The 8,422-nt window shown below is 34.6% G+C and overlaps 1 pseudogene; it reads left to right on the forward strand.

Annotated features, from left to right (window-relative positions):
• Positions 1 to 225: 225 nt before the first annotated feature.
• LOC134280823 (procathepsin L-like) lies at positions 226 to 5,239 on the forward strand (annotated as a pseudogene).
• The last annotated feature ends 3,183 nt before the right edge of the window (positions 5,240 to 8,422 follow it).

Below are 8,422 nucleotides of genomic sequence, written 5' to 3' on the forward strand. Positions count from 1 at the left end.
CAACTTATTAAGTTACTACATGTTTATATCTAAAATATTTAGTTATATACATGTATCTGCTGTTTTATTTGTTGACCCCTAGCCTTCTTAACAAACTGTGAAATGTATAAAGATTATTTTCGCTTGCTTTATTAATAATCAGGTCCTTTGATCCGCTCATCTACACTTTAGATCGCTACATATGGTAAGACCTAACATTTTATGCTGAATTTTTTCCTACTTCAGATGAGAACTTTATTGGTGATCGTCGGTTCATTAGTGGCAGCTTTCGCTACACCGATCTTCAAGAAAGATGTAGATAGCGACTGGGACCAATACAAACAAGTCCACAAAAAGGACTACTCCCCAGAAGAAGAATCTCTCAGGTCAGCTGATTACGAAATTTGTAATTACGAATTCCTAAAATTACTTAAACCAGAAACTGTGTTTAATGTTTAATTATGTTCCACAACACGGTCTCTAGATATTTTCATCTGAAGGCAGAATTTAAAAAAAAAGTCATCTCAAAAATAGCAAAAATGGCTTCTCAAACAAAGGATAACTCCCTGCAAGAATAAGGACTACTCCCTGATGAATGCTATTCTATTCATACATGTACCCTAGGTTTTTAAATTTTAACCGATGAAAATTATCAAAATTAAGTAAGGTAGGGGCTCCCCAAGGGACATAATGATAACATTTTTGCAAACGAAACATGATCTTTTTAGCTCACCTGAGCTGAAAGCTCAAGTGAACTTTTCTGATCACATTTTGTCCGGCGTCCGTCTGTCTGTCTGTCTTAAAACTTTTTCACATTTTCAATCTCTTCTCAAGAACCACTGAGCAAATTTCAAACAAAATTGCCAGAAAGTATCCATAGGTGAAAGAAATTTTTTTTTTCAAATAAAGGGCCACACCCTCTTCCAAGGGGAGAAAATTAGGAATTAGTGAAAAATAAAGGTCATTTTAAAAAAAAATCTTCTTTTCAAGAGCCACTGGGAAAAGAAAGATGAAACTCATGTGGAATCATTTTCAGGTAGTGCAGATTAAAATTTGATCAAATCATGACCCGTGGGGATTGGGCTGAGCCACAATGGCCGACAAAATTTTTCATAGAAATAAATAGGAAAATTATTTAAAAATCTTATTCTAAAGAATAACAAAGCCATGATAGGTCAAATTTATATGAAGCATCTGCAGGTAGTTTTGATTCAAGTTTGATAAAATCATGACCCCCGGGGGTAGGGCGGGGCAACAATGGCCGACCAAAGTTTTACATAGAAATATATAGGAAAATTCTTTAAAAATCTTCTAAAGAATATCAAAGCTATGATTGGTCATAATTATATGGAAGCATCCTCGGGTAGTAAAGATTCAAGTTTGTGTAAATAAGGACCCCTAGGGGTAAAACGGGGTCAAATGGCTGACCAAAGTTTTACTAAGTAATAAATAGAAAATTCATTAAAGATCATCTTCTCAGGTATAGGAAATCCTAAACTTTTCAATGATAAACCAATTTCTACTTTTTCCTAGCCACAGTGCTCAGGCGAGCGATGTGGCCCATAGGCCTCTTGTTTGTAAAGAAAATCAACTTAATGTATTGAATTACTTTTTAAAATGTAATCATATTTCAGAAGTTTCGAACTTTCCCAAAGATTTTTTCAATACATTCACTTTTAATAACTTTTGTTGTCGTTTTTACAGGCGCCTGGTTTGGGAAGACAATGTTCGTCACATCCTGAAACATAACGAGGAGGCGGACCGCGGGGAACACACCTACTGGTTAGGGGAGAACGAGTACGCTGACATGGTGAGTGAACATCTATCTTCGCATAAGGTCTTTTCGTCCGTTTAACGAAGTGGTTAAAGGGTCTGATCTAGACTTGCGAAGTAAAGAGCTGATGCTTACTTCTCGCATTCGAACCTCACTGTGGGACGTAGAGACCAGTTCTTCAGAATAAACCGAGGTCCCGTGTCATCGCAGTAGGTGCTGGAACGAAAAAGATACCTCACTGCTCGTCGGTCCTACGTGCCAAGCATAGGACAAAATGTGCAGCTCTTTCACTTAATTTATTCATATTAGTAAAAGAAGTCACTACCAATTTTTTAATTATGCATTTATTTAGATATTTTGTCTTATTGAATTAGACCATCTCCGAATTCAGTGCCATCATGAATGGATACATCATGAATGCAAGCAGTACAGAGGTAGAAATGTACATGTCGCCTAGCAACATCGACGACTTTCCCGACAAGGTCGACGACCTTCCCGACAAGGTCGACTGGAGAGACAAAGGTTACGTCACATAGGTCAAAAACCAAAAAAACTGCGGATCCTGCTGGACTTTCTCCGCCACTGGGGCACTTGAAGGACAACATTTCAAGGTCAACAAGAAACTGGTCTCCCTCTCCGAACAGAATATCATCGACTGCTCACATAATGGAGGTAATACTATTTTTTTTAACCCATAGATTTTTCAAATCAAAAGGGTTTGGGTTTTACCGGTATCCATTTCGATGTGTTTGTTACTCCTTGTTGAAATTTGGCCAGAGAGTTAGGAGTGTATCCCGCAAAATAAAAAAAAATGTGTGTGCATTTTTCTGAATCAGAATGGCGTCAGACTTTTAAAAAATCTTTCTGAAAATGATTTAATTGATATCTGTAACAATTGATTTTTTTTCTGAAAAAGTTTATGAGTTGTCTGTCTTGAAAATACCAACATTTGAATTAGACGCATTCTACAAATTAAGGAGACCATGGATGCAAGGGCGGACATATGAACAGTGCCTTCACATACGTTGCCAAAAACAAAGGAATCGATACTGAGGAGTCTTATCCATACAAAGCTAAGGTATTTACAAATTATGTACCTGCGGGGGATGTGACCTTATTTCCGATAAGGGCGAACATTTATTATTCCAAAATGAACTGTTTTCTTGACTCAAATATAGCTCAGGCCCCAGCCATTTTCAATATAATTTAAGATGACGCAACAAGAACACTTTTTTCCTGAAGTTATTTGTATTCTCTAAGCGTTTGCTAAATACATGTAGCACCCATTTTCCACTATCAAATTGTGAAAGATTGTGTGCAAAAACATGTACTATGCTGTAAATTCTTGCAGTTCATGCACCGTATATACGTGAACGACCAGGGTCCAAATCTGACTTCGAGTATAGAAAGATAGATCAACTTAGATTTGATTTGAGAGTATCTTTGAAAGTATAAAGAATTTCGTAATGAACTTTGGCAGTAAAGTAAACTGTTTATTTGTAATTAGATATGCATGGAGAATAAATGAATATTTTTTACCGATTCACAAATATTTCATTGGCGAAACCGGGCTCCTATTTGTAAAGATGCACGCCTTTATCTTCTTTTAATACCTCCAATTTTTCGGTTGGATTTTAAATAGCTATATAAAGGTCTAGGACATAAACTTGACCTAGTGTGCGTGGGGTGTATTTTTTGTGTACATTTTTGTGTACAAATCATGTTTTGTTCCTTAAAAACCGAATCGCCCTGATCCCATATTATTTGTTCTTTTATGTTAGACCGGACATTGCAGATTCAAGAGAAAACATGTCGGCGCCACTGACACCGGATACGTTAAGATTATCCCCCACCAATCAGAGAGTGCCCTTCAGGAAGCTGTTGCTACCGTCGGCCCTATTTTCGTTGCTGTAGACGCGGGTCATAAATCATTCCAATTGTACAAGAAAGGTGTTTACAGCGAACCCGCCTGCAGCTCCACCAAAGTTGATCATGGTATGCTAGTTGTTGGTTACGGCTCTGAGGGAGGCAAAGATTATTGGCTTGTTAAAAATAGGTATGACGTTTTTCATCCTATAATATCATAAACAGGTCCAGCACAATACACTGATAAAGGTACATGTATATAGCTTGATTGAGCTATATAGCTAGATCACGGTATTACTTATACCTTGATCAAGATGTCTTATGTAATTGAAACATATAGAAAAAAAATCTTAAAAAATAAATACTCAAAGTCGACTTCGGAATTGCTGAGAGTATAAATTTACCCAAGCATGTAAAGGACTCAAACGCAAAGAAATCAGTATAAAAGCATGTCGTGTGAGCATACATTCTTTTATGCTGTCTTTTTGATACCTGAGTACTTTACATGCATAAATGAATTTTCTAGCAACAGCTCAGAACTCGACTTTATGTTTTTTTTTTTGGTATTTTCATTTCATGAAATACCTTTATGAAGGTATTTGTAATACCTTGATAAAGCTATATAGCTTATCAAGCTATTTACCTTTATCAGGGTATTGTGCTGGACCTGATTAAGTTATTCATAAATGTATTGTATACTTGAAAATATCATTAAAACATAGGTAATCAGAGATTTCAGAGCTCAACTCAACGAATGTTGTCTTTAAGTAAGGCAAAGTCACACAATTAACCGACAAAAAGTATACATTCCAAAAATGAAAATATTTAAGCAATTTTGATCCGATACTTTGAAATAGATCTACATAAAAAATTAAACTAGTTTAAACTATATATATATATATATATATATATATATATATATATATATATATATATATATATATATATATATATATATATATATATATATATATATATATCCTATATACACTTATATACCATTTGGTTTTAACAAAAGAGAACACTTCTGTCTTTGAATTGGATTTATGAACATTTGTGTGACATTGCGATACTTATATTTACAGATATACTTTTATATATACTTTAAAATCATATTTTTAATATACCCCGTATTCTAGTATTCTATTCTGTATGATAAAAATTTTGATACATAAGTACAATTTCTGCTCTCACAATATCTTCAGATGTTTTTGGCGCAATTTTATTGCATGGCGTTTCCTCTCAATTTCTACGTTCATTGTGACGTCATAATACTGTTGAGTTGCTATGCATTTAAATAAACACGATTGATGAAGGCCGGTAACACGGTTGAAATATTTCGAAAAGTGTTTTAAAGTTTTTTTATTTATATATATATTTATATATATATAAACGGTTTTTTCTGTTCCTATAGCTGGGGAACAAAGTGGGGGATGGAGGGATACATTATGATGGCCAGAAACAAGAAGAACATGTGCGGAATTGCCACCTATGCTAGCTATCCCAACGTGTAAACATTTGACAATCTCACTAGAGGGCATGTCTAACCATATGCATCATCCGAATTTACTCCACATAATTTTTCATGTCGTTGTTTTGTTCTGTTTGATTTTTTATCTTTTTTAAAAGGGGTTAATAAAATATAAACATTAGGAATGACAAGCTTATCTTTTTTTTTATCTTACATGTAGTACACTGATATATTATCAATTTGAAAAGGTAGTTGTTGCATGATGATAATAATCCATAGCATCATTTATTAAAGCAACCGTCCAGAGTCTGCATATAGTATATATTTTACGTGCTTCGAACAATGCACTTACACGTATCTCCCCTCTTTTGCGATTGGTTAAAAAAAGGAAGGATGAAGGAAGCACAATATGAAAATTGTCAATTATATATGATTGCTTTAAATGCTGTAACGGGCAAAGGAGATTACTAGTATTTACTATGATATAGATTTCCTAGGATCGACGCAAGTGAGTTATGGTTACATATATCTAATTAAATTCCATAAGTGCTCTACCTACCGCACAGAAAGTGTTGACTTGTATTCTTGAACATTCTTGGTACCCACGATATGCGATAGCCCGTACACATTATGACGTCGTATTATGACGCCATCGACCTATACTACACACGTTTATAAGAAACATCAACAAAATCGCTTCGGAGCAAGGGCATACCTTATTTTGTTGAACAGAAATAAGGTATAACTAGGAGACTTGTTCTTCACAGAACAATAAGAGGTCTTTCCACCTTCTTTGAATTTCAATTTCATTTAATGTTTATCTCTTTAAAGTTGAATTTCATCAAAAGGAAACTAGGAATGGCTTAAAAAAGGAAAAAAAAATGTTTTTAAAAATGGAGATGACCTTGACCTTTGACCTTCAAATTATATTCAAGGTCAAAGGTCATGTTGTAATTAACCCCATCCCTCTATGACTTAAAGTTTTAAAGTTATAAGGTTTAATGCGAAGCACAAAAGCATAAAAGGGCAGTACAGTGGGCCCTCAGATATCCGGATGCTTCAGTATCCGGACGATTTTTCATGGGAACGAAATTTTTAAATGTTATATTGTCTTGTTTTACTGGTGATTCAGATATCCGGATGCTTCACATATCCGGACAAATTTACTGGGAACCATAGCGTCCGGATAAATGAGGGTCCACTGTAACTCATTCAAGGAGTCACCAAATCCTTACGCATTTGAACATAAATGTTGTGCTTAAAGTCCCTAAAAACATTACGCGGGTATGTTAAGGCAGCACATGGACCAAAATTCGGCGAGTTAAGAATTTTTTATAATCATGTAACACTAATAAATCGGAAAAGTCAAGCATAAAACTTTTGTTATAATTATGCATTGTATAGACTTCAATGGGACTTATACTACATGAAGCACTTCACCACGACGTCACCACGTGACGTCTATAATTAGAGAATATGCCTTAATGAAAAAGTGAAAAGTTCAACACTTTTCAATTTGTAATAATAATTATGGAAAAACATCTCTGTACCATGACAAATGCTGCTAGAATCCTATTGTCCTATCACAGAAATAATTATTCAACACATTCTGACGAAACCTCCCCAAAATTTTTACATTTTGTTCGTAACATAGAAAAAAAATGCGTTAATTCCCGTAAACCATACGATTCTAGCAGCACTTTCCAAAAACAATAGAATAAGATCTTTAGATAGAAACAAAAATTAAGGTTCAAAGTGTGCGGCATAGTGTTCAACTTTTGCATCGTTTTGTTACGAACGACAGAGGAAAGGCTGATCGACAAGTAAACGCCCTCCCTGCTTTAATTTATCATACCTTATTCATAAGCCTTTTCCCCCACATGAATCACACATGATATTCTTTCTAAATGCTTTTACACTCCGATTTCTTGTGTTTGTTTACATTAATTTTAGTTACGTTTCACTTTCATTCTGCTTCTGCATGATAAACAGTTATGACGTCACGGGTTTGGTATTTAACCCCTGTGATAACTACAGAGACCCAGAAACAACAATACTCTGTTTGTATTATGCCTCTGCATATTTTGATTAAGTTTTAGGACCTCAAATCAATCTTAGATATCGATTATAAGAAATTGTCATCTCTAAACTTCACTTCATATAGCTTACTATGACGTCATATCATATAGGCAAGTAGAATATTTTGTTGTAACCTTAACCTACCTGCGTAGTGAAGGTTTCATGTCTTTGCGTTTTATGGTTTCGGAGCAGTAGCAATAAGAATGTTTTTCGCACAAAGGGCGATAACTTTAAATAGGGTCAATCTCATGGGACAAGAGTGAAATATTTGAAATAGTTTTAAGAGTATATATTAATGATAAAATGTTAAAAGACAAAAGAGATACAAAAATGGATTAATTTCTCGTTTTTGGAATGACCTTGACCTTTGCTCTAATTTCATGATCAAAGGTCAATAAATCTTATGCAATTGGTCCTATGTCTGTACGACTTCTCGTTTTGAAAATTTTAAACTATTTGTAAAATTCAAAAAGTTTCAGGGGCAATAACTTATTGAAGGGGTCTCCGAATACTTTCGCAATGAATAGATGCCAGAGTCCCCTCAATGAGTCGAAGACTTTTGTTAAGGTTTCATATTTCTATGGTTTATGGTTACAAAGGAGTAGCGATAACAAGAATTTGCGTAAAAAGGGGCAAGAACTCCGTAAGGTGTCATAGGTCATATACGTTGGGTTGTTTTTTTCAAATAACTTTTGATGTCTAGTATAATGAACTTAAAAGTTTTTCAATAAATCTTTCGGATCAAAAGTCCGTAGCGGAAAAATAACTATGAGACTTATTGTTCACAGAACAAAGAGAGGTCATTCCACTCCTAAAAATTAAATTCCATGAAAAAGAAACCCAAACCATCTTAAAGCATTGAAAATAGTGAAAAAAATGAATTACCTTCACCTTTGACCTTGAAAAAATATTCAAGGTCAAGTGTCACAATGCGGTTGCCCACATGCTTCTTTGACTTATAGTTTTCAAGTTATAAGGTATAATAGTAAGTACAAAGAACTCAAAGGGCAATAACTGATATAAAGTGTAATCAGATCCATTTTCACTTATACAGTGAAGTACGCAGCACAGTTAAGGTTACAAAAAGGAGGCGGAGCCTAATTTGTACGGGAAAACTTGACTATGACATCACAATCAATATTCGTCATACAACATATCTTTAAAATACCACAAAATGAGTTTATCTGCGAATTTAACCAGCAAGAAATCATCAAACTACATAGAAACTTACTACAGCGTGTTGTTTTGTCGTT

Source organism: Saccostrea cucullata, unplaced genomic scaffold (genome assembly GCF_032062105.1).
Source record: "Saccostrea cucullata isolate Sc308-1 unplaced genomic scaffold, CSIRO_AGI_Scuc_v1 ctg5668, whole genome shotgun sequence".
NCBI lineage: Eukaryota > Metazoa > Mollusca > Bivalvia > Ostreida > Ostreidae > Saccostrea > Saccostrea cuccullata.